The 26,693-nt window shown below is 46.1% G+C and overlaps 1 protein-coding gene across 1 annotated transcript in view; it reads right to left on the bottom strand.

Moving 5' to 3' along the window:
- The window catches only part of PDE4D (phosphodiesterase 4D), a 968,852-nt gene that overhangs the window by 818,991 nt on the left and 123,168 nt on the right, over positions 1-26,693 (bottom strand). The gene's annotated exons all lie outside the window — the stretch shown is intronic.

Below are 26,693 nucleotides of genomic sequence, written 5' to 3'. Positions count from 1 at the left end.
CAATTAAGTGCGCTAGAGCAGTGGCTCAAAACTAAAGTGAGTTGAGTGTGCATCTTGTGAGCCTCATAAGTGATCTCCAATGTTTTGAAATCAATGGTAGGTATATATACAATACATACTAAGGAACAGGCTCATTTGCAATGCATTAACTCCTATCTATTTTAATATAAAATAAATGGCATAATTAGGAATTTGACTAGTACTGTCAATAAATCGGACTGATGCATACAACCCAATTACCCCATTCTTTTGTGGAACAGTTCAGTTTAGACTCTGGCAGGGCAGGACTAAGGCTTTTGGGGGCCCCAGAGCAACTAAGTTGTGGGGGACCCCCTTCAAGCCACACGGATCCTATCAACCCCCCACCCCACCCCCAAGCCACACAAAGTCTACTCCCCTACCCCCTCAAGCCACACGGAGCCTAGCCCCCTTCCCCCAAGCCACACAGAGCCCTACTGCCTCCAACTCCGCCCGAAACCTCACCACCCGATCCCGGTAGAGCTGCTCCCTAATCCCCTCATCAGTGTCACGGACGTGATGTGTCATGTGATGCTGATGCATACTTGCCAACCCTCCTGGGACCTGCAGGAGGCTCCCGATTTTTTCGGTAACCCACCACACCCCCGGAAGATTAGGCACTTCTACCACATTCAACCCACTTCCTACTGAAGTAGGTAGAATGGGGAGAATTTTCTCGGGGATTGGCGGGTCCGGGGATTAATGATGCGATTCTATGTGAATTGTATAAGTAGTCCCCGCCCCCTAGTCAAATATACAGGATTTTCCTGCATTTTACCACGAGGGGTGGGGCTTAATGATGAGGATAGTCTGGTCACGCCCCCATCATTGCCCACCTGCATCTCCTCTCCGGGCAACCCCTGGAGATGAAAATCAGGGCGACTGCCCCTGTCGCCTCGTCGCCCCCCCTTAAACTGGCCCTTGACTCTCTGGGCAAGGTGGGGTGTAGCCTACATAGCAAAAATTTTAAGTGGGACCTTAGACCAAGGCAGACTGGCATTACTCATTGGAACGCTGCCTGGAAGGATGACAGCATTCCCCTCCACTACAAGCGGTCCTCAATGCTGCTGCTTGGCTCATCTTCCTCTCCAGACGTTCTACATCTGTTTCACCACTCCTTCAAGCTCTAAACTGGCTGCCCTTCCCCTTCAGATGCCAATTCAAGGTTCTTACACTCGCCTACAAAGCCTTCACCAATTCCTCTCCCACTTAAGGCCCCCATACATCAGAGATTGATTGCAGCAATCGTGCAATTTGCAATCGATTGTGTATAAAAATCTTTCCCTTTTTCAATCGATTGCAGATTGCAGAATTGCCATAATCGATTGAAAAAGGGAAACATTTTTATACACAATCGATTGCAAATTGCACGATTGCTGCAATCAATCTCTGATGTATGGGGGCCTTTACATTTCTGACCTTCTCTCCCTTCACACTCCCGCCCATCCACTGCGCTCAACAAATGCATGCCGACTCTCTTGCCAACTGATTACTTCCTTCCACTCCCACCTCCAAGATTTTGCCCGTGCTGCTCCCTACCTTTGGAACTCTCTCCCTCTCCCCATCAGACTCTCCACCTCTCTACAAATCTTCAAACAGGCTCTCAAGACCCACTACTTCATCAAGGCCTTCCAGCTCTCATCCATTCCTAACCCACTTCATGCTCATTCCTCCCTATCTTCCCCTTCTGTGTCACGCATGTCTGTCTGCCCCTCCCCTTTAGAATGTAAGCTCTCATGAGCAGGGACCTCATGTGCTTCTCTTTACATTTTCTTCTACTCTTTACTCCCCATAAGGGCACCTAACACGTGACTGCCAACTCCCTGCTGCTTATTGTGAGTGTTTTCATCGCTATTGCAGCTATGTATATAAACCATGTCCTTGTCCTGCACTGAAATGTACTGTGAGTAAGTTAATCGTTTCTTGTTCACTTATTATTTTATGTACTCTGTAAGGCGCTGCGGAACACTTGTGGTGCCATATAAATAAAGGATAATAATAATAATAATAATAATAATAATAATAATAATAATATAAAACAGTCTCCGTTTATAATTTATGATGAAAAAGATATTCAGTTTTTGCCCAGTTGGATAAAACTTGGGAGCTCTTTCAGAGCCGTTCGCAAGCGATGTGCGCTCGCAAACGGCTCGATGACTGAGCAATGCGCATGCGCCGTGACCGGCGTGCGCGAGCCCCGCTGAGCGATTGAAGTTCAGTCAATACAGGGCTCGCAACAAAACGGGGAGGCTGTCGATGGTGAGTGACAGCTCGCCCCGTTTTGTGGGCGGGTGGGGGGGGGGGGTGGCTGCACAAACGCAGGCGTTCCCTTAGGAACGCCTGGCGTTGGTTGGGCGGTCCAACTGACATCACTATTGATGTCAGTAGTGGACTTCCTGCTCTATTACAGCAAGAAGTCCACTTGGCCTTGCGGCAGCTAGACCCTACCCTAGGGTCTCGTCGCAAGGCCGATGGTCGCGATTATCGAGACGGTCTCCTGGCCGCTCGCACAAGCTGTGACTTGCGAGCGGCCGGAGACCAATAAAAAAAAAAATACCCACGCCCACAAGCCCTGTGAGCGGTCGCCAGCAGCAAGCGGCTCTGAATCAGGGGCCTTGGTGCACAGTACTGTAATTGGCATTAGTGATAACAACTAAGATATTAATTTAAAATGCGCTTTGGTGACCATATCACACACATACTGCAAACACAATTATATAACGTTATTTATTGTAAAAAAAATTTCATAACACACATAAAAACTTGTTCTTGTTTAACAGCAAAAAATCCACAAATAAGCAACAATCTTTCATAATAATCAACTCATATGAGTTATATTGTACCCCTTATTCAAAGGTATCTCTTTCATGGAATCCTTAGATACAATGTCCCAAAGAGCAATAAATAAACACAGTCCCGGCTGTTATAGACAGTATCCACACTGTTCACTCCACAATAAAGTGAAATACTGAAAAAGTCTCAAGATTGAATGTCAATATTTGTGCCCCAATGGCAAAATATCTTACCACTCCGTTGGTTTACGAAAAAGTCTCCGCTGGTCCGTATACACCATACGCCTTTGTGACTGACTCGCGTCCTCGCTAGCCTCCTGGATGAGACCGGCGTCTCTACCCTGGAGGACACAGGGGATGCTGGATGTTGTAGTCACAGGTCCGGTGGTGCTGCAGATGAACGGAACCAATGCATATAGCGGTTAAGGTATAGATACCAGTGGTTATAACGTCAAAGGATGGTAGAAGCGGGCTTTCTTGAAGGTTCCCAGTGTGGAGCAGCTTGTAGATAGATTACTGTGGGTGATTTCCATTGTATTAGCAATGAGTAATAGTAATAGAAACCAGGCTGTGCAATAGCAGTCCTCCTGACATGTTTCTTTACACCAGGTAATTTCATCAGAGTGATAACAGTTTGGAATATTAAAATATTTAAAAGCACCAGATCTAGTACATAGTTACATACTGTCCTAGAAGGATGAGGGACTTTTATTGGGTAGTCCACCACACCCTCGGAAAAGTGAATGGATCTCCCACATCTCAGCCAATTACTAGTGAAGTGTGCAGGATGGGGAGATAATTACCATGCATTGCAGATTTCTATGGAGGGCGAATTGTGTGATTTTAATGTCGTCCCCTCCACATAGACACACAAGTCGCGGCATTTTGTCACAATGGGGATGGGTCCAAAAGACGCGAGTCTCTACCTCCAGAGCTGTGAGCTGCATCTCCTCTCAGAGAGGAGCACTTCACAGTCAGTAAGTATAATCATTATCTAATACATGAAATAAGCTCTATGGCCCTCATTCAGAGCCACTCGCTATCGGCAGTACGCTCGTTCCGAGCGATGTTCGCACATCTGCGCATGCGTATGGTTTTTAGTACGCATGCGCGAACCAGTCAGTGCGGCCGAAAATCATTTGTACGCAATATAGCGAGTGCCTGCTATTTTGAGTGACAGAATGAGGCGTATGTGGGTGAAAACAGGGGAAGGTGCTTGAAAACGGGGAGTGGAGATCCGATCGCAGGCGTGCTTAAAGGTCAAAACGGGCGTTTTATGGGTGTGCATAATTAATATAGCAGCGTTAATGACCACGTCACTTGGTTTTTTTTAACTCAGAACTGCTCGCAAAATAGCGGTAGAAAAAACCAACCACAAGAATAGCAAGCAGTTCATATCCTGTTCGATGTACTCGATTATTCTAATAAATAGCGGACATGACGTATGGTGCGAGCGGCCAGGGGGCGTTTTTAAGAAATAAATGAGCGTATGTTTTGCTCGCTCGTTCAGACTTAGAGGTGTGAACAGACTGCAATGTGCGAACGGATCATTTGCATAGCCACCCTTTGATTTTGAACGAACGACCGCAAATAGCGAACGGCTCTGAATGAGGGCCTATGTGCTTAATGACATCTATGCAGCAGGCTATATGTCCAATCCCTTTACTGACAATTGTAATCCTTAAACAACTAATTGGGAAGGCATAGCTTTTCTATCTGGATTCACTATCTTGCATACTGTATGTGTCAGAGGTATATATGGGATCAGCAGTTGGCAAGAGAAGTGCTGGTCCTTGTAGTGCCACATTGGAGACTTTTGTGGTACTTCTTAGTAAGTAGGCTGTCAATTTAATCACTTAACTGGCAAATTATTTCCCCCCCCAAAAAAACCCCCCCAAAAACCACTCATTGGCATTTTTTCCCCATTTAATTGACTTTAGAATATATCTTTTAAAATGGATTTAGAGGGTGTTTTGTGAATCCCCATCTCCAAAGCCCCCAATGTAATAGCACCTTGCAACCCCAAGTGGCAATGGAACCCCCAGCGACACTATGGGCCTGATTCAGACCCACTCGTGAGCGGCTGTCCGCTCGCAAGTGGGTCGATGTTGTGCACTGCGCATGCGCATGACGGGGGGAGCTCCGTCGTGCGCATGCGCCAGACGCGACGAGCGAAGGACTTTCCTTCGCTCGTTGTGTCTGATCAAAGGGGGCGTGCTGTCGATGTTGATTGACAGCATGCCCCCTTTGGTGGGCGTGCCGGGGGCGTGCCTCCCTGACGGGGGCGTTCCCAAGGGAACGCCTACCGTCAGAAGCCGGCTCACTGACATCACTAGTGATGTCAGTGGGAGTGATTTTGGCTCTGATAGAGCCAAAATCACTCCGGGCCTTGCAGTTGAAAAACTCAACCGCAGGCTCCGGCTCGCAGTGGCGATGGTCGCGATGGTCAAGACCATCGCGGCCATCAAACTGCACGCTCGTATAGGCTGTGGGTTGTGACCCACAGCTATACGAGCATCGAGTAGGACACTCCATAATTATGGAGGGCGGCCCTCATTCAGAGCGTGCGCTCTGCTCAGAGCGTATGGCTCTGAATGAGGGCCTATGTCCCCAGTGGCATTACCCAACCAGTTGTAATAGTTCCCCAGTGGCATTACCCCCCTGCCACCAGTGTCCATAGACCCTACTGAGCCCCCGCCCCCTCACTACTATTTGTCAATTTTGTGGATGTCACTGTAGCCCAGGTGGCTATATCAGAATTTTATTACACCTCTGCTCCTGTGGAGGAGATTCACGAGCAGAGCGCTGTTAGCAAATCCCAAGGATAGGCTTAAAGAACCAATGTTTCTGTCCAATTTATGGCTGACAATTGAGGCATCTTTGTGCAGTACTGTATATGGCTGACAATGGGGATAGCTCTATGCAATGTATGGCTAACAATGGGGATAGCTCTATGCAATGTATGGCTAACAATGGGGATAGCTCTATGCAATATATGGCTGACAATGGAGATATATCTGTAATATATGACTGAAAACGGGGCATCTCTGTACAATATATGGCTGACAATGGGTGTATCACTATGCATTATATGGCTGACAATGTGGCCATCTCTGTGCAGTATAATGCTGACAATGGGGGTATCTCTGTGCAATATATGTCTGACAATGGGGGTACTGGACATCTATGCAATATATGTCTGACAATAGAGGTATCACATGCAACATACAGTATGGCTGACAATGGGGGTATCACTAAGCAATATCAGACTCACCATGGTGGTTTCTGTGCATGTGTTAGATCCAATTTTCCAGGCGAGAAGCCTACACAAAAACTTGCACATCCTTTGATAAAATGCTACAGGGCTCTGTGTGGTATATTGGTCACCAAATTACAGGGCTCTGTGCGGTATACTGGTCACCATATGTCTGGGTTCTGTGTAGTATACTGGTCACCATATGATGAGACTGGGCGTGATTCAGACCCGATCGCAAACGCTCAGTGCTCGCAACCGGGTCGATGGTGGCCCAGAGTGCATGCGCACGACGGAGCCGGCTCCGTCGTGCACATGCGCGAGACCCGTATAGCGACGGGCAATCCGTCGATCCGGGTCTCGTTCCAAAGGGGGCGTGCTGTCGATGTTGAGGGACAGCACGCCCCCTTTGGTGGGCGGGCCGGGGGAGTGGCTGTCCAAACGGAGGCATTCCCATGTGAACGCCTCCGTTTGGGGCTGGTCCCACTGACATCACGAGTGATGTCAGTGGGAGAGATTTCGGCTCTGTTAGAGACAAAATCTCTCTGGGGCTTGCGGCAACGAGACGCTACCACCCTGGGCATAGATCTATGAAATGGCAATTTTTCATTGGTTTCATGGAGTGTGGAAAACCACAACCATTTCCACATTTTGTTCATTTTCAGATCTATTAATTTCCATATCATCTATTAGGCAAGCTAGGCCCCCAGAGGGAACTGAGTGGCCCTGATCAGCATAACACATTTTTATTTTATTTTTTTGGCAAATGGATGGGGGGAAGGGACAAACAAGTATGCTGCTTAGGGCCTAATGGGGTATTAATTCGGCTTCGGATCAGCCCCATGACTCTTAAAAAATCAATGCAACTCTGTACCCTCATTGAGTCTTATAACATTGGTTTTCTGCACAAACTCTAAAAAAAAAAAAAGCTGATATAGAATTTACGATTATTGGTTTCAAAACAGGTTCTGTTCTAACACATGCAATTAAATCTGCAGAGGTCAGTAATTCTGGGCAAGCACTATACAATTATTTCCGGATATCAGCGGATCGCCCAGATAATTGTACAGTGTATTGCCGCTACCGACCACTAATTATTGGTCTGTCGGACATGCTGAAATTGTTAAGCATGTCCAAAAGATTCAATAATTAGTTGGCTGCAACTGGCAGCGTTTGTGCTGCCCCAGGCCAAGCAACATTTATCCTGTTCCCTCACAGGGGAGGACCAGGAAAATGTTTCCTCCCCAGGGCAGGAATGCAGATAGCGTGGCCAATACACTGTCACATATATCACACGGTATGGCCACAATATCTGATGGTCTCAGTATGTCAGATAATAATAATAATAATAATAATAATAATAATAATAATAATAATAAAGCACTTTTCTTCTATTAGGACTCAAACAGGGCAATTCAATTTGGAGCGAAAAGTCAGTTTTTGCGATAATTTCGCACCGATGACGTCATTTTCGCTGGTTTTGGTTTTACACCGTATTCAATTTCAAAGACTTTTCGCAGGTTCGAAAAGTCTTTGAAAAAAAACGGGGCTAACTTTTCACCACTGAATAGGTGGCGAAAAAAGTGCAGAACTGGGGTTTAGGGGTGCAGGCTTAAAAAAATAGCCTGCATCCCTGGGAATGTCATTTTAAAATAAACTGTGTCAAAAAAAGTTTAAAAAAAAAATAGGGACACCCCAAAAAAATTATTTAAAATTTGGGATGAAAAAAAAAAAAGGGAAAAAAGTGTTTAAAAATAGGGAAATAGGTTCAGGGCTATTCTGCAAGTATGCGACAGGTGTATTCTAGAATAGGCTATTAGCAGCAGGTGCATAGTTGCAGAATTTTTTAAATAAAGACTTTAGGGACTTAAAAATATGCTAGTACCCATTTTCATGTACCCCAAATTTGATGGGACCACTTAAAAAAACGAAAAAAAACCAAACCTAAGTGCTCTTCTGCAACACTTCTTCAATGTCGGGAAAAAAACACCTGCCGCGGCTATTTAAAACCCTGACTTTCATTTGCAGGATAAAACAGGGGTACCCATAGTGATCCCCCATGTTTTTACAGCTTTAGGGGGGTCCTACAATTTATTCCAGGTAAATTTCATTTTTTTCCGCCGATCCTACTTCGCCGGGTCCCGTTTTCGTAGCTTTTAAATTGAATATGGGGATAAAGCGGGCGCGCGCCCGATACTTTATCCCAGGAAAATCTCCGATGTGGAGCGAAAAGTCCAGCACGGACTTTTCGCTCCCATATTGAATACCTCTCAAAGTGTTTTACATTTGCCTTTACAGTAGAAAATATAAAACAAGCTTAACAAGGGACATGCTTGGGTGAACAGGTGAGTGTTGAGTCTGTTTATGAAGGATTCTAGAGCGGTGGCTTCTCGAACTGTCCGGGGAAGCGAGTTCTATAGAGTCGGAGCCACAAAGCTGAAAGCTCGATCCTCAAATAAATTCCGGGAGATTCTAGGTACTGCTAATAATCCTTTGTCAACGGATTGCAGTTATCAAGTGGGACAGTAAGGAAACAGAAGCTGCTTCAAGTACCTTGGGCCCTGGTTATGTAGGGCTTTGAAAGTCAGTAAGTCAATCTAGAAAACGATTCGCCATCTTACAGGCAGCAGGTGGAGGGAGCAGAAAATGGGTGTTATGTGGCTGGAACGGGGCTAGTTGGTTAATAGCCCGGCAGCTGCATTTTGTACCATTTGCAAGCGGTGTCATTCATTTGCTAGGAGACCAAGGTAGTGGGCGTGATGATATAAAAGCATGTATGACTGCATTTGACTGTATGAGGCAGATATCCTGAGGGAATTCAGGGCCTGATTCAGACCCGGTCACAAGCACTGAGCACTCACAACCGGGTCGATGGTGGCCCACAGCGCATGCGCACGACGGAGCCGGCTCCGTCGTGCGCATGCGCGAGACCCGGCTAGCGATTAGCAATCTGTCGCTCCGGGTCTCGCACCAAAGGGGGCCAGCTGTCGATGTTGAGTGACAGCGTGCCCCGTTTGGTGGGCGGGCCGGGGGGGTGGCTGCCCAAACAGAGGCGTTCCCGAGGGAACGCTTGCCGTTTGGGGGCGGCCCCACTGACATCACGAGTGATGTCAGTGGAGAGATTCCGGCTCTGTTAGAGCCGAAAGCTCTCTGGGGCTTGCGATGAACGAGACCCTACCACAAGGGTCTCGTCGCAAGCCCGATGGTCGCGATGGTCTTGACCATCGCGACCATCATCATGGCTGCTCGCTAAAGCTGTGGGTGGTCACTCTGTCAGAGCGTCCGGCTCTGAATCAGGGCCTCTGTTTTATCAAGGTTCAGGCGCAGCCAACAGGCACGCATCCACTCCTGGAGCTCAGCTAGGCAGCAATTTAGGGTTGTTATTGGGTTCTTAGTACCTGGAGCAAAGGACAGGTACAATTGTGTATCATCTGCATAGCAGTGGTAGACCAGGCCATGACGTCTGATTATTTCACCCTTTGGTAGCATATAGACTGCAAAAAGCACAGGAGATAGTATAGAACCCTGTGGGACACCGCATGGAAGTGACACTGGTCACAACGAGTTTACTCCAGAAGAAACTCTCTGTGGTTTTGTATTTTTTTAAAAATTGCTAAAAATGTTTTCAGCAAAAGCAAACCGCTCATCTCTAATTGTAATTACCTTGGAATCTGTATGAAAACAATACTGAGAATCAGCCACACAAGTTTTAGTTCACATTAAAACAATAAAGGTAAAATTACATTTTATCATATCACTGGTTGAATGTGTTGTTAGTACTAAATGATTCAGGGCGGGATGCACTATCATCAATAATGCGGTCAAAGCCCCGAAAATGTAGTTTTCGGGGATTTGACCGCATTTCTGATATACACTAAGTTCAGAAAGAAAAGCTTTCCACAGCTTGGACCCGATGGGCAACGCCATCTTTAAATGGCGTTACCCAATAGAAGCTCTATGGGCTGCTTTCCAATCGGATCCCTCCCAGCACCCCCGGTGATGTACTCTGCGCAGGGACTTCTGGGTCATATACCTGGAAGTCCCTCTTTCGCAAAGGACAGCTCTTGTCGAGAGATCTGTCCTTTGTGATTTTCTTCATACATACAGGCGTTATTAAGGCTGGCATACATGCGATGAGTGGTGGGATGCGTTGCATGCAAATTGTGATGCTTGATGCATCCCGCCCTCAGTGTTAATTGGTTGTAACATAGGGCCTGATTCAGAATTGTATGCCATTAGTACAGCAGCTGCATCTTTGGATGCGACAGTGATGCTAAAATATGCTAATGTCACAGAAGAAGTCTTTTCTACATAGACACCTCCTGCCGGCTTATGTGATCCGCTGCTGCATCCGAGGACTCAGCATGGTGTATGTAAAGATTATTTAAATATTAACAGTTATTTATATCACACCTAGTGTACATATTACACAGCACTTTACAGGGCATATTGAATCACTCACATTACTCCCTGCCCCAGTGGAGCTTACAATCTATATTTCCTACCACACGGAAACACACACAAGGGATAATGAAGTCAATTGAACTTCCATGTCTTTGGAGTTTGAGTGGAAACCATAGTACCCAGAGCAAACCCCTGGGGGTAACATACAACCCCCACACAGAAAGGACCAGCGGTGGCTCCTACCCTCTTTGATGAGGGGGGCTGCCGCTGCTGAAAACGACAGGGTCACTCACTGGCTCCTGCCTCTTCCTGGCTGGGACCCGGCGCCTGTGCAATCAATCTGTCAGGCGCCGGGACCGGCACATGCGCACTAGCGGTGGGGAGCCACGCATGCGCATGTCACCGGGTTCCAAAGGGCTGAATTTTCTGCAGGCCCAAGGAGCCGGTTAGGGCTGGCGGAAAGGCGGGGTATCAGCTAATAGCAGCCCGGACTGGCAGTCCCAAGGGGAGGAGACACCTCCCCGTGGGGCTGCCTGTTGTATATGTGACTGGCAGGTGGCGCTTCCAATAGGAAGCCACTGCCAGTCACAGTGTAGACAGTGCAGTCACGGACTGCACTCACTGACTACACTGAGGTGGTGGACTTTGCTGGGGGGGCTGTAGCCTCGCAGCCCCTAGGCAAAATCTGCCACTGGAACGGACCTCGGTTGGACTATGGTCCCAGCGATGTCATAGGCAAACGCAGGGGGGGTTTCCGTCTGCCTGGAAACCCCCCTCCCCAGCACACATCATGACCACAATAGAAATAGTAATATAATAGAATGTTACTAGTGCTGCATGTTCTTCTCAGTATCACAAATGAAATGATTAGCACCAACTGTGGATCTTTTAAAATGTGACAGACAGTAATAAATATACCTGTGCACCAACTAGGAGATGTGGAAAACATGCACTGTTAGGGGTGCACTGCTATAGACCATCAATAGGGTTAATTATTAATATTGTATAATAATACACTATCCAGTACATAAGGAGACTGATATGTACATAAAAGTCCAGGGCAGTGCTAAGTTCTTCTGCTGCTCCCCCAGACTCCCAGACTTGCTCCAACGCTCAGGAATAATGGTCCCACTTCTGAAAAAAACATTCTGCTCAGACAGGATGGACCTTCTGCCACTTCTAATGGCTTACTGTGATCGCTGGTCCTATATATGCCGGGGTTATGCAACACAATATACTTTGTTTGTAACATATTAAAGCTGGATAAGTGCTAATTATGCCCTCTTCATGGACTAGCCACAAACTCTCTAGTATCAAGCATTTGGAAACCCCCCTCTAGAAATCCTGTGCTTGCCACTGTGTCACCATTCTGTCCAATAGTGTGAGGCTGGTACTTTTTCTTGCTTTTAATTATCTTAATTATTAAGGAAAAGCAAATTACTATAATAAATAACACACTAAATGGCATTTTAGTTTCATATTTGATAAACAAACACAGTATGTCTGCTAATGAAAGTACATTATGGGAAACTGCTCCATCTTCTGGAGAAATATAAATTCTATGCAGGTTATGAAGTGTTGTACTTAAAACAACACTAATATCAATAGAGCTTATACTATGTCCCAGATATAATCACTATAATATACTGAAACACAGCTCACTAGCTCCCGGATGCTGTGAGGGGTCTTTTAATTATAGAATAATTATTATTGCAAAAAATTTTTTAAAAATAAATAACGTAACACTTGACTGGAGTCCTGGGGGGTATATTTACTAAAGGTTGATTTTAATTGATTTAAAATCAATGCAAATCGACCATTAGTAAATATACCCCCTTGTTCAGAAAGCTCAAGCACCTCAGTGTTATCAGTCACTCAAAAATAAGCTCCTTACTGCACTGTAGTACATTTCATCCCATTTGTCAGCGTGACTGTAGTATTCCCAAGCTTTCTGTTATGAAATGCATGCACATTAAGGGGCCTATTTACTAAGCAGTGTTAGGAGACAGAGTGAAAAGGGATAAGGTGCCAGCCAATCAGCTCCCAACTGTCATTTTTCAAACACAGCCTGTGAGATGACAGTTGGGAGCTGATTGGCTGGCACCTTATCACTTTTCACTCTGTCTCCTAACACTGCTTAGTAAATAGACCCCTTAATCCAAAACTTACACTGCACATTCCAAAGCACAGAGATCTTGGGGCTTAACATGCTGGACGAATCCCAATTAGGTATACATACCCAAGGACTGATCTTCCAGGGGCCACTGGACAGTACTTCACATCATGGGATTAGGCAGAAGGCAGCCCAAACAAACCCTGTACCAGGGGATGGAAATTAAAACTTTTACTATTTCCTTTGCTAACTCACAGCATTGGGGTGGTGTGTTCTATTCCAAGCAGGGTGCTATATAAATAAAATAACAATTATTTTTATTATATGTGTGGAGTTTGTATGTTCTCCCATGTTTGAATGGGTTTCCTCTGGGTTCTCCGATTTCCTCCCTATTCTAAAAACATTCAGGTAGGTTAATAGGCTTCTGACACAATAAAATGAACCCATTTGTGTGTGTGGATGTGATAGGGAATATATATTGTAAGCTCCACTAGGACGTGACTAATTACTTTTTGCAAATTATTCTATGTAAAGCTTTGACGAATATGTGTGTGCAATATAAATATCTGTTAATACATAAATACTCACGGGACAAGTACTGTACAATGGTTTTATTTCCCCTAGATATTCAAAATGATCTCTACCCTAAGAGTGCTCTAGGAGAAATGTAAATTCACTGTAAATTTGTTGTTGTTGCCTGAGGAATGGGTATGAAATACCGCCCCCCTCTAAGTGCCTAACCCTAACCACCCCCTTCCCTGCTGCCTAAACCTAAGTCCCCCCCGGGGGTGCCTAACCCTAACCCTCCCTCCCCTTAGCCTAACCCTAACCCTCCTGGGGGGGGTGCCTAACCCTAAGTCCCCCCCGGGAGCCCTAAACCTAACCCTCCCCCCCGCAGCTGTCCGCTTGCGGTGCCCGGCATCACTACGATCGGGATGCCAGGCACCGGTCTCCCGGCGTTGGGGGAATGCGGGCGTCTACATCTAGACGCCCGGTATTTCACCCTTGCCGGGATAGGACAGTCAGGAAGCCGGCTGCCGGTATTTAGGCAGTCGGCTTCCCGATTGCTTCCCTTGCCTGAGACACCAACAATATATACTAGTTCCCTAGGATCGCCTATATGGTCCTATACAGTACGACCCAGTCTGGCACATTAGATATCAGAGGATGCGGAGGGATGCTGAATACATACTTGCCGACAATGTGGCTGACCCCACAGGGAGGGTTGCCCGGGAGGGAGTGCAGGGGTGTCCAGGGGTAGGCGGTCGGGAGACTTGCCCGCTTTCCGGGCAGCCGGGAGCTCGATCCGACTTTTGGGAGCCTCCCGGCTGACTGCCCAGCCGAAATTCTGAGAGACTGGCCCCTGTGGCTCACGGCACACCCCAGTGAGCTTTAACCACGGCCCTGTGAGATGAGGCCACACAACTTTGAGGTTTGAGGGCTGATCTGGACCCCAGTCTGTCCCTGCATATGCTAGTTACGCCCATACTTTTAAGAGTGGACAAGTTGAGAAATTGCCCATAGCAACCAATCAGCTTTTACCTATCATGTTATAGAATGTACTTAATAATTGCTAGCTATAAGCTGATTGGTTGCCATGGGCAACTTCAATACTTGTCCACTTTGTTGAAGGTTTGATACATTTTCCACTGAGTTTGTTGTGGACCGTGGGCCTGATTCAGAGCCGCTCGTAAGCGGCCGCTCGTTCGCTCTGAGCGATGTTCGCACAACTGCGCATGCGTATGGGTCGTAATGCGCATGCGCAAACCAGTCATTGCGGTCGGAAATCGTGCGCTCTCAAAACAGCGAGGGGCTGCTAATTTGATTGACAGAATGTACCGTTTGTGGGTGGTAACAGGAAAAGGTGCTTGAAAACGGGGGAGTGGAGATCCGAACGCAGGCATGCCTAACGGTAAAAAGGGCGTTTAATGGGAGTGCATAATTAGTAAAGAAGCGTCATCGGCCACGTCACTTGGTTGTCTTTTAGCCTGAACTGCTCGCAATGATTGCGGTAGGAAAATCCTACCACAACCACTGCGAGCAGTTCTGATGCCTTTCGATGTTCCCGATTAATCTAATAAATACCGGAGATGACGTGTGATGCGAACGGCAAAGGGGCGTCGTTACAAAATAGCGAGCGCATTTTTCGTTTGCTTGCTCAGACATAGAGGCGTCAACAAACCGTAAAGAGCGAGCGCTCAATTTAAATAGCCGGTCCCTTTTTTGGAACGACCGTCCGCAAATAGCGTCCGGCTCTGAATCAGGCCCTAAGGCCCTATTGGACTGCATTCCTAGTAAAATGCCTACATACCCCTCAGTATCAGCTCATTATATTCAAATAATGACAACTATGGCGCAGTACAGTTGTGTCCTCATACACCTAGCCTCAATACGCCATGCACCGCGAGACACCTGGTGCGAGTGAGCATAGCAACTTTTACTTTAAATGTGTGTCTCATTTGCAGACACAGCAAAACACCGCTCAATCTGTACCAGAGACACCGAGCTGTGACTTTCACCATGCAGGATTTTATTTTAAATATGTATATTACAGTAGGGCGTGATTCTGAGATTTACACAAATGCAATCACAATTGCCAATTCTGGGGCTGATTCAGACCTGCTTGCAAGCGCTATGTGCTCGCAAGTGGGTCGATGTTTGCCCCCTGCACATGCGCCTCCTCCGGCCAGCGATGGGCGCTCCGTCGCTCGGGTCTCGCACCAAAACGGGGCGGCTGTCGATTGTGATTGACAGCTCGCCCCGTTTTGTAGGCGGGGTGGGGGGGTGGCTACACAAACGCAGGCGTTCCCTTAGGAACGCCTTCCGTGTGTGGGCAGCCCTACTGACATCACTAGTGGTGACAGTAGGTGGACTTCCTTTTTTTTTGTAAAATGCAGGAGCTATCTGCAATATCTGTCGCATTTGTTAAACAGCCAATTTAGTTTCTTCATCATTTGTGGGGCCAAACAGCTTGATAAATAGACCCCCTAGTCTCCAGTATTGACGCTTTTCATTGATTTCTTCAGATAACAGTAGTGACCAGCAATACCAATCAATCTACATGTACACTGTACCCAAAGGTAATTTGCTCATTGGTTCAGCATCAGCCGTATCGATTTACTCAGAAGCAATCATAAGGAAACTGCATGATTAAAACTAATATGTGCTTTTTAGATAGAAAACTAATTAAATGTATCATATTTAAGATACGGTTATCAATAAATATACTTATAAGAATAATACAGAAATAAATATAACAATAATAATAATAATAATAATAATAATAATAATAATATAGGGTTTGGAGCGAAAAGCCGTTCTCGGCGGAACTTTTTCACAGATGACGTCATTTTCGCCGATTTGAGTTATCCTCGTATTCAATTTGTCTGACTTTTCGCCGCAGGAAACAGTCAATGCATCAGACCCTGTGGAAAAGTATCACCTATGAATAGGTGGCGAGAAAAAGTGTAGAATTGGGGTTTTGGGGTGCAAACTTCCGAAAACCACCCTGCACCCCTTGGACAGTCCCCCAAAGTTATTCTGTGTCAAAATTAAAAAAAAAGTACCTTAGGACACCCCAAAAATTACTTTGTTTTGGGGGCGAAAAAAAACCAAAGTTGGGGGACAAACTTCTAAACTAGCGAAATAGACTCAGGGGGGTCCTCAAGTTTTTTTATTGCAGGTAAGTGGATTTTTCGCAATTTTTAAAACTTCACATTAGCAAGTTTAAAATATGCTAGTACCCATTTTCATGTACCCCAAATTTGATGGGACTACTTTTTTTTTATTTTTTAAAGTTGCTAAATGCTTTTGTTCACCACTTTCCCAAAGACGCTAAATAGCACCTCTTGAGACCATTTAAAGACCCCAAATACCTTTAGCAGGGCTATTCGGGGGTACCCATAGTGAACCCCCATGTCAGAGCATCTTTTGAGGGGTGTCAGGTTGATTTCCCCAAAAATGACAGGACTTTTCACCGATTTCCTTCTCGCTGGGTCCCGTTTTCGCTGATTTGAAATTGAATACGGGGAAACGCGGGGATGAGCGTGATACTTTTTTGCAGCTAAAACCTCCGATGATGGCGAAAAGTCCGGCAACTGACTTTTCGCTCCAAATTGAATATGCCCCATAGACTGAATTCCAAGGCAGCTCAGTGGAATGGAGCTGCCTAGACAGGTAAACTTAGGGCCTGATTCAGCAAGGATCGCTGATGCGATGTCGGCTGCAATCGTGCACGCAGTTCTGCTGCGAAAGTATGCTAATATAGTTTGCTAACGTTCCTGTACGCAGTGAGCAGTGAGCACTCAAGCTGCGTATGCCGTCGCAGGAGCTAATTTATGCACGCCTCTGTATCGGCGTTCAAACGCACTGGCACGCCTGCGTTCTCCAACCACCCCCTGGTCACCACCCCCAAACGCTCTCTGCCTGTCAATCACTTTGCGATTGCTCTGCGTGATCTCAGTGCGATCGCAGTGAAGCATTTGCGCAAGCGCACTGCAATACAGGCGCAGTACGCAACAATCGTCCATCTGCGATCGGAATAGCAATCCTTGCTGAATCAGGCCCTTAGATAGAGATATCAGTATTAGAGACAGACCGTGCTTGCCATTTAAAAATATCAAAAAGTTACACAATCCCTTTGTTAAAAAAATGGAGGAACCATTAGGTGCTAACATTCCCTGGTGATCCGCACATGCCAAATAAGGTGCTGATAGTTTTAGCCACAATCCCCTGATTACTATGACCACCAACCCTGTTCACTCATGTTATTCTTGAAGTGTCATAAGCAGAACAAAATGGCACAGATGGCATATCAATGTTTATGGACGTCTATGGAAAGGAATGTAAAAACACGTCACGCAAAAATAAAATAAAAAAAGTTCAAAAAGATTTTATGAAAAGTCACTCTTTAGCAATTGTTACATTATGTCGTCATTCTCTGGAGGGAGTGATAAATAAAATGAATGAGCATGGAGTACTGTTATTATCAGACAAGTAATTATGCAGTTCTCCTATTTATATAATATAGGCTAAGAAATCAGTTTATCGTTTGAAAAAAAAAAGTGCTTTAAAAAGAACACACAATTTTGTGACACATCTGAAATTGGTCTTCGTCATGAATATTCATGATCTATGTAATATTTATAGAGTGACACGCACTGTGTCTAATGACCTTGAGAGACTGGTGTCACACATCATACTATTGGCTCCACTAAGAAACGTCAAAACCATCCACACAAAGGACGTTTTTTCTTATATATATATTTATTGAATAAGTGATTGGCATTGTTTTAAGCTCTGCTGCGTAATAAGGCTTTTTACATTTAAGCCACTATATTATACAACAGTATACCTGACAAGAATTCTGATTTGAATAATATCATGCCTAATTGGGCGCAGACCATACACTGACCCGGCCTAAGGAGGCCCATGGAGACAATCCTTTCTTTAAATCAAAACTGCCTGCGTGTAAGTGGAAAATACGCCTGTTTCCAGACATATCTCATGCACCTATAGGACTGGTGCTAGAGTTCATATAGGGAGCGGGCGCACTGCGAGATGCGTGTAACCCTGCATTTGGGGTGAGTATACACATCTATTTTCCATGCCTGCAATGTGGGAGCACATGTGCCCAATTTAGCAGCTGGCCCACATATATGTAGTACGAGAACTTATCAGACCAGGAAAACTCTGGAGCAGTTGGTCAGTTCAACATACAGGGCCCCATTTATAACGAATGAAAATACCAGCGGCAATTTTCATTTAGTACCCCTCTGGCGAGGTCCTGCGAAGTCCTCATCGAGGCTCTCCTCTGGGCTGCTGGCAGCCCAACGCTGCCAGCAACGGGGCATGCGCATAACACGGGGACCTGACAGTGCCTAGAAGGCTTCGCTGAAGCCGGACAGGCACCGCCGGGTCTCCATTGCCAGCAATGGGGACCGCATCTCTCTCGACATCTAAAAGATGGCGAGTGCGATACTGTGAAAACAGCGGTAATCTTAGATTACCGCTGTTTATTAAATGCAGAAAGTAGGCATAACCCCTTAAGCGATAAAGAGGTTGTTTTATTAGTAAATGGAGCCAATACTACAATATGCGGAACTAACATTCCCTGTTATCAGGACCAGGTTAACAATGGGGCAGATGAAGTTACAGTTCCAGGCCTCCACATATAAATAGGCCCATCGTCATGACAGCAGGACACCACCTAGCCATAGCCACACGGTTGGCCATAAATCATCAGTATTAAATTTGTATTTCTATTTTCCTCACAGAATTATGCAATTTTTATACCTTTACATAAATAAGACACTGTAGGGAGATGTGTCAAGCCTTGGAGAGAGATAATGTGCCCAGAGCAACCAATCAGCTTCTATCACTTCATAGACTGTGCTAGGTAAATTACAGAATTTAATAGGTTATGTTCAACCTCTCCACTTTATCTCTAACATTGATACATTTCCCCCTTGGGCTGATAGCATCCTGGCTCACATGGCACTGGCCACACCTCCTCTGCTTCTCATAGTATTTATTATCAGTTATTTACAGTATATAGCGCACACATATTCCGCAGCGCTTTACCGAGAATATATGTCCATTCACATCTGTCCCTGCCCCAGTGGAGCTTACAATCTATATTCCCTACCATATGCTCACACACATACATATTTTTGGAGTGTGGGAGGAAAGCCACGCAAAGCACAGGGAAAATGTATACAAACTCCATACAGCTAGGGCTATAGTGGGAAAGGAGCTCACAACCTCAGTGCTGTGAGGCAGTAATCAGGGGCGTTTCTAGGGGCAGGCGACCCGTGCAATCGCACGGGGCGCGCCGCCTCCGACCTCTGCAGCAGAAACAGAATATTAACTGCCGGGCGCCCGCTGAGATTCAGTTACCAGCGGGCGCCCGGCAGAGCAGCCGGAGAGACGGAGGCTCCGACTTCCGGCTCCCGGCTCCCCCAGTGTGCACTATGGGAGGACGTCATGACGTCTTTCCCATAGTGCAGAGGAGCAGCCGAGCGGAGCGGACGCCGGAGCGGGGCTGAAGGTAAGTGTTACTGTTTTTTTTTCTTTATGTGCAGGCAGCCTGGGGACATTACTCTGGGGGCACTTCTGCGGGGGGAGACACCACTACTGGGGGCACCCGGGCACTACTACTGGGGACATTACTCGGGGGGCACTTCTACTGGGGGCATTACTCAGGGCCCAGGGGCACTACTACTTGGGGCTTTACTACTTTGGGCACTAGTACAAAGGGAGCATTACTATTGGGGGGACTAATACAGGGGCATTAATACTGGGGACACTATTACAGGGGGCATTACTATTTTGGGCAATACAACTGGGGACACTACTACTGGGGCACTACAGCAGGGACCATTACTATTGGGGGCATTACTGATGGGGGCATGACTACAGGGGGCACTCCTAATGGTGGCATGGCATAGGGGGCACCACTCCTGGGGGCACTACTACTGGGTGCACTGTATAAAGGACATCACTACTGTGGGCTCTGCATAAGTTGCACTACCACTGTGGGCACTGCATAAGGGGCATAAATACAGGGGACACTGCATATGGGGACAACTACAGGGGGCACTGCATAATGGGCACTTTTGCCTGAGAGCCAGTGGGGGGGAAGCCTAAGACCTGTCGGGCTGGAATGGCAAGGGAGGGGGCTGGAATGGCAAGGGGGGGCTGGAATGGTAAGGGAGGGGGCTGGAATGAAGTGTGTATTATGTGAATCTTGTTTTTTCAATGTGTTTTATGTGGTTCTGGATTTAATAATGTATTTGAAGTGGATGTGGTTTTAAAAAGTAGTTTATGTGCCTCTGGCTTTTCCAATATATTTTATGTGGAAGTGGTTTGTTGCAGTGTATTTTATGTGGATCTGGCTTTTATTTTCAATGTGCTGGATTCGGTCCCAACGCGACTAAAAACGAGTGTGATGCAAGGTCATACTTCTGCAAATGTCACACCAAAGGCATGCACACAGAAATGCGGCGTGGGCTTGTGACAGCTAGGCCAGACCCCATTTTTTGAGCGCGCACCTACGGCACGCGCATGCTGTCTGTCTTTTGTTTAACTACATATATTTTTCAGCGCTTTGCCCCTGACAGGTTAGCCAACCCAGTACTCAGTAGTCACAGTGGCTGTCATTCTGTGGTCTTTCGAGATTACACTCCGTTACTGTGATACCACACCCCCTTACGATGAGGCCACGCCCACTCCACAATATTACTGCTTCGAGGGGGGGGGGCGCATTTTGACTGCTCGCACTGTGAGCCTCAAACCCTAGAACCTGCCCTGGCAGTAATGCTAATAATAAAAGACCCTTGGAAATTTTCAGCCCCAGGCCCTTGTGTCCCTTAATCTGGCCCTGCCATTTTTACAAATAATACAGCCTGGAGTGTTCGTGGTGTAATTGGTGAGTTTCTTTTACTTTTTAGTTTAAACAATGTGGTAACATCAATCATGTACTATATGTATGGTAATGGAGAGTGGAGTGGGTGAATGCCTTTATTATTATTATTATTGTTTATTCATATAGTGCTACCATTTTATGCAGCGCTGTACAGACATCTATAATTCACATCAGTTCCTGTCCTATTATAGCTCACAGTCTAAATTCCCACATAAGCGTAGGGAAAACATACAAACTCCACACACAGCATTATTTCACTTGTACATTGGGCCTGATTCAGAGACGCTCGTAAGCGGCCGCTCGTTCGCTCCGAGTGATGTTCGCACATCTGCGCATGCGTATGGGTCGTAATGCGCATGCGCCAACCAGTCAGTGCGGTCGGAAAACGTGTGTTCGCAAAATTGCAAGTGCCTGCTAATTTGAGTGACAGGATGAGGCGTTTGTGGGTGGTAATAGGGGAAGGTGCTTGAAAACGGGGATTGGAGATCCGAACGCAGGCATGCCAAATGGTCAAAACGGGCGTTTTAAGGGTATGCATAATTAACAAAGCAGCGTAATCGGCCACGTCACTTGGTTGTTTCTTAGCCTGAACTGTTCGCATGATTGCGGTAGGAAAATCCAACCACAAGCACTGCGAGCAGTTCAGACGCCTTTCGATGTACTCGATTAATCTAATAAATAGCGGAGATGACATATGATGCGAGCGGCCAGGGGGCGTCTTTACAAAATAGCGAGCGCATGTTTCGTTCGCTCGCTCAGACATAGAGGCGTCAACAGACCGCAAAGAGCGAGCGCTCAATTTAAATAGCCGGCCCCTTTTTCTGAACGAGCGAGCGCAAATAGCGTCCGGCTCTGAATCAGGCCCATAGTTTGTATCAGTGTTGCCATCTTTATGACATATTAGTGTCCTGCATTTTACCTACTAACTTGTCATAAAGTAGTAATATATTCTTCAGTCACTAGATGGTGCTAAGTTCTTTTGAAAAGAGCTTGTACTATATACTGTATGTTCTTAAGTTTCTTTTGCAAAATTACACAAAATATATATAGCAGATGAAGAACACTAATTATTATTTGCTAATGTGTGGTTTCTGTTTGACACCGTTTAAATATTTGTACGATAGCAGATCTGCAACGTACATTAGTGAATTATTACTTTTATATGCTGGTCTTTAACTCTCCTGCTATTAGTACATTATATATATGTCCATACCACTATATTTATTCCTATTTAGTGTACCAGATCCTATGGGCTAGTCTTCCATTTGTATCCTATGCTGTGATTCTGGGTGGCAGCCTATCATGGATTGTCCTGAGGTGTCCTAGGGCAGGCAAGGTTAGTTCCTTTGTGTGAAAGGCATTGTAGCAGAAAAGTGACAAGCACATCAGTATGTGCATATTCTATTGTGCTGACAGGTATTACATAAAATATGGTTTTCAGAACATCCCACTCGCATTCACTCTTCCAAACCTTTCACTGTGGGACATTCCTACCAGAAGTCCTGCTCAGGAAACAGTCAACATTCCCAGGGGTGGATTAAGAGAGGAGGGGGCTGGTGTGCACCCTACACGTGGGCCCTCTCGCCTCTCTGCAGCACAGATGCAAGTAGACTATGGTAATGTGTCAAAGTCTATGTGTATGTGCGGGTCTCTGGAAAAATGGCGCCTGTGCCATACGGCCTCCAATGATGAATAGGCCCCTTAGACACTTTAATCATTATCCATTGATTAATTTTCAGGAACATTCATTTTAATTTAGGGGTTCAACATTAATTTTTAACATTTGCATTCATTTGAAGTGAGTATCTTATATCTGGGTTTTGCATTGCTTTTGAATGAACCAGGGTGGGGGCCATGAATTATGTTTATTACTTATTGACCCTTACAGTGGCCTGATATAATACACTTACCATAACATTATCACTTCCAAATACAGTTATCCAGTTTATGTCGGGAACAACATGCCAAAAATTGTTATTCTCACAACCCACACTTATTTTGAATAATATCAGAGGCCCCTGATAAAGCAATAGGGTCACCAGCAGTTATGTCGGGGTAAGGTGCTTTTACAATTTTATTGAATGAAGAAGATGCAAATTCCGTGTGCTGCCCAATAGATCATGTTGTATTGTCCTTCGGGATTGACAGAATATATATATATTTTGTATGACCTTGATTGGCAATTTGGAAACTCTGGCATATGCAAGTGCTGGTGTGCTTGGCATAAATTACTGTACTGGTCTTGTCTATTAAAATGGGCTGCTCAGCCTCCTCCAGCTTGGCTTTTATCAGTCACTATACGTTCTGCACTTGCCTAACTTACTGTATTGTATACTAGCTGGAGTACGCGGCGTTGCCCGGGATTTTAAGAATGTTTGTTTACACATCATCCTCCAACAAACCTCTCCTTAGGCAGGCCTCCCGAAAAGTGTGACAAAGTTCCCCATCCACACTCCTAAGGTCTTCGAAGGAAGTAGGACCTGTGACGGTGTAAAGCAAACTTCGGAGATAGAAGCATTCAAAATTTGTAGGATGTACAGTGTAAACATGGCCAAGAGCTTCTGTTGCTCTGATACCAGGATGACTGTGTACTTCCTGGTTGCTGGATCGCACTATGAAATGCACAGCAACTACTTCCAGCTCCTTGTGCAGCTGTTTCCAGCATTCAGGGTCTCCACGGTGTATAAGATTCATGCAATCAGTTTTACCCTTCAGGGGCTGACAAAGGAATGAGCCGGAAGCAGCCTCTGTGCATTCCATAGTGCGGTCCAGCAACCAAGGAGGTAGACAAAAAACTTTGGTCGCCACTGTTGACACCATCTAGTTGTGTAAGCTGATGCATGAGCAAGTATAAATAAAAATTTGTGCTGCAGAGCTGCGTTTTTGCATCCCAGTATAGTTGCCATCTTTATGGGGCTGACTGTAAATCAGATGGATCTCTCCTCATGGATGCAGAGATCAATTTTACCATATTCAGACTCATAATAAGCCTGGCTTAATATCAATAGTGGTTCCTCAGTGCAGGTTTGCTGACTGTGTCGGCAGTGCAGGGGTGTTCTGAATGCAGGGTGCTGGCGATGTCGGCAGTGCGGGGGTGCCAGCGGTGTCCTCAGTGCAGGAATGCTGACTGTGTTGGCAGTGCAGGGGTGTTCTCAATGCAGGGTGCCGGCGATGTCGGCAGTGTGGGGGTGCCAGCGGTGTCCTCAGTGCATGTGTGCTGACAGTGTCGGCAGTGCAGGAGTACTGGTGGTGTCCTCAGTGTGGGAGTGCCAGCAGTGTCGGCAGTATGGGGGTCGCTAAGGGTGTCCTGAGTATGTGGGGCAGCATTGCATGGGTGCCAGCAGTGTCGGCAGAGGTGGTGTCACCAGGGCGGGATGATCCCAGTGGAGGTGCCAGCGGTGACGGCAGTGGGGGGTGCCGGCGCTGTCAGGCAGCGAGGGATGGTGGGCGTCATCTTCTTTTGCTTCCTGTGTGCATATTAAATTGGCTGAACGCTGATTGGCTGAGAGCCGTGACAGATGGCTCTCTCAGCCATTTAGCGTTAAGCCCGCTTAATACAAAACCTCGCGACCCGACAGCGGAATCATGAGGTTTTGCCTCGGGTGAGGGATCTGGGGCAGGCAGGGAGATCCGAGCTTGGCTCGGATCGCCCCGGATCCCCGAAATTCGGGTGGATTCGGTTCTCTGAAAACCGAACCCGCTCATCCCTAATAAATTCATACAGCATAATGATGTTCAGAGATTTAGATTATATGCTACAGAATACAATTCCATAATTCCTTAGTATGTAGCAAAATGCATGTTATAAAATCAAATTATGAAATGAAACAAAAATACAATTTTAATATTTTTATTATTGACCTTGCAGACGGCCCAAGAAGAATGGTGTCCAAATCTGCATCTAACAATGAACCAAACAGGACAATGCGCCATGCAACACTGCAAACATTGTTCAGAAATGGTATGAGGAAATTGACAAAGATTTCAAGGTGTTGACTTGGCCTTCAAATTTTCCAGATCTCAATCCAATTGAGCATCTGTGGGATGTGCTGGAAAAACAAGTCCGAGCCATGGAGGCCCCACCTCGCATCTTACAGGACTTAAAGGATCTGCCGCTAACAACTTGAAGATGAAGATGTCCAGGGGTCTTATGGAGTCGAGGCCTGATTGGTCAGAGCTGTTTTGGCGGCACAAGAGGAACCTTCACAATATTAGGCAGGTGGTTTAAATGTTATGGCTGATGGTTGTACACTTCTTAAATGGGGGTGTTTGTTGAAGGAAGACCAGATAATTGCCCTAGGAATTGTGGGTAGACATGCTACATACTGACCTTCAAGTTGAGGGGAGTTCCGGAAGGGCATGGTAATGCAAGCCGTGTCATTATGTTGCCACTTCATGCTTGCATCATCATTGAGCAAGGCTTGAAGCCTAAAGGCACAAATGGCATTGTCATGCCTTCATCCTGCCCACTTCACTGGGGAAATGGGTGGAATCTGTGAGTGTAGGTCGGCCTCCCGGTATTTTGGAGGCAACTCCCCTATACTCTGAAGTCATCCAAGACATTCTTGAGGAGTAAACAACTGTGACATACTGAAACCATCCTCTACATCTATATCTATATCAGTGGTAGCCAAGCTCAGTCCTCAAGAGTTACCAACAGTTCACATTTTCCAGACCACCTAGCTGGTGCACAGGTGCAGTCATTACTCACTAACACATTTGAAAAGATCCACAGGTGGAGCTAATTATTGCACTTGTGATTCTGTGAGGAGACCTGCAAAACATGCACTGTTGGTAGCTTTTGAGGACCAAGTTTGGCTACCCCTGATCTATATTAAGAAAACGAAGAGAAGAATATATGTGTATACGCATATGTCCTCATACATTATTGCTGTAGTCGTGCCAAATAGCCCCTGTATAATGATGGGGTGAAGTTGCAGCACATGTCCAGTGGTAGCAGCTTCTGCTACCAAGTCTGTGTGTGTGGATCTCAGAGCTCAATCAGTGCACAGGACAATAGAGATCAGAGAGCAGCTGTCAGCAAGAAGAGGCAGGTGTCTTGCCATGAGTTGGGAGAATATGTGCTTAGAGGGCACAGTTCTGTCATCTACCAGTTCTTTGATGTATATTTATTAAGGAATGTTTAACCTTTTCAGCACAGACAGACTGACCCTACTGCCAAATCTAACAGCTTATGGCGATCGCTCTTCCTGTAATATGTTTCATATACTTTGTATGAGGCAGCCTATAGCTTAAGCGCTAATTATGCCCTCTACATGGACTGGCCACAAATGGAAACCACCTCTAGAAATCCTGCGCTTTCCCCTGCCATGGCCATGGCATTACACTTACTTTCATATGCTAGCCTATCCTGCCCACTGTTCTAGCGTCCGCAGTCGCAACAGTCCTCATTAGTATCAGCACATGCACCAGCCCCATGCTAGGTGTAAAACATCTAATATATTATTAGAAACTGGCTCCCCTTCCCCATATTCACAACTCAGAACCACACGGAGATGTACATTCATGCACACAACACTCCTATCAGAAATATCCACTCTGTGCATCTCGATACTTGCTGCCCAGTCGTCTCCCGGAAAAGCCAACTTCACATTACTTTCTGTTCATACAAGATGTGACACGCATGCACCTATTTGGTGACTTTGGACACATCGTGCAGTGTATAAG

The sequence above is a fragment of the Taudactylus pleione genome, unplaced genomic scaffold (genome assembly GCF_031769625.1).
Source record: "Taudactylus pleione unplaced genomic scaffold, aTauple2 ptg000092l, whole genome shotgun sequence".
Classification (NCBI taxonomy): Eukaryota; Metazoa; Chordata; class Amphibia; order Anura; family Myobatrachidae; genus Taudactylus; species Taudactylus pleione.
The sequence above is the reverse complement of the archived record's forward strand: the minus strand, read 5'-3'. Positions and strand labels throughout refer to the sequence as shown.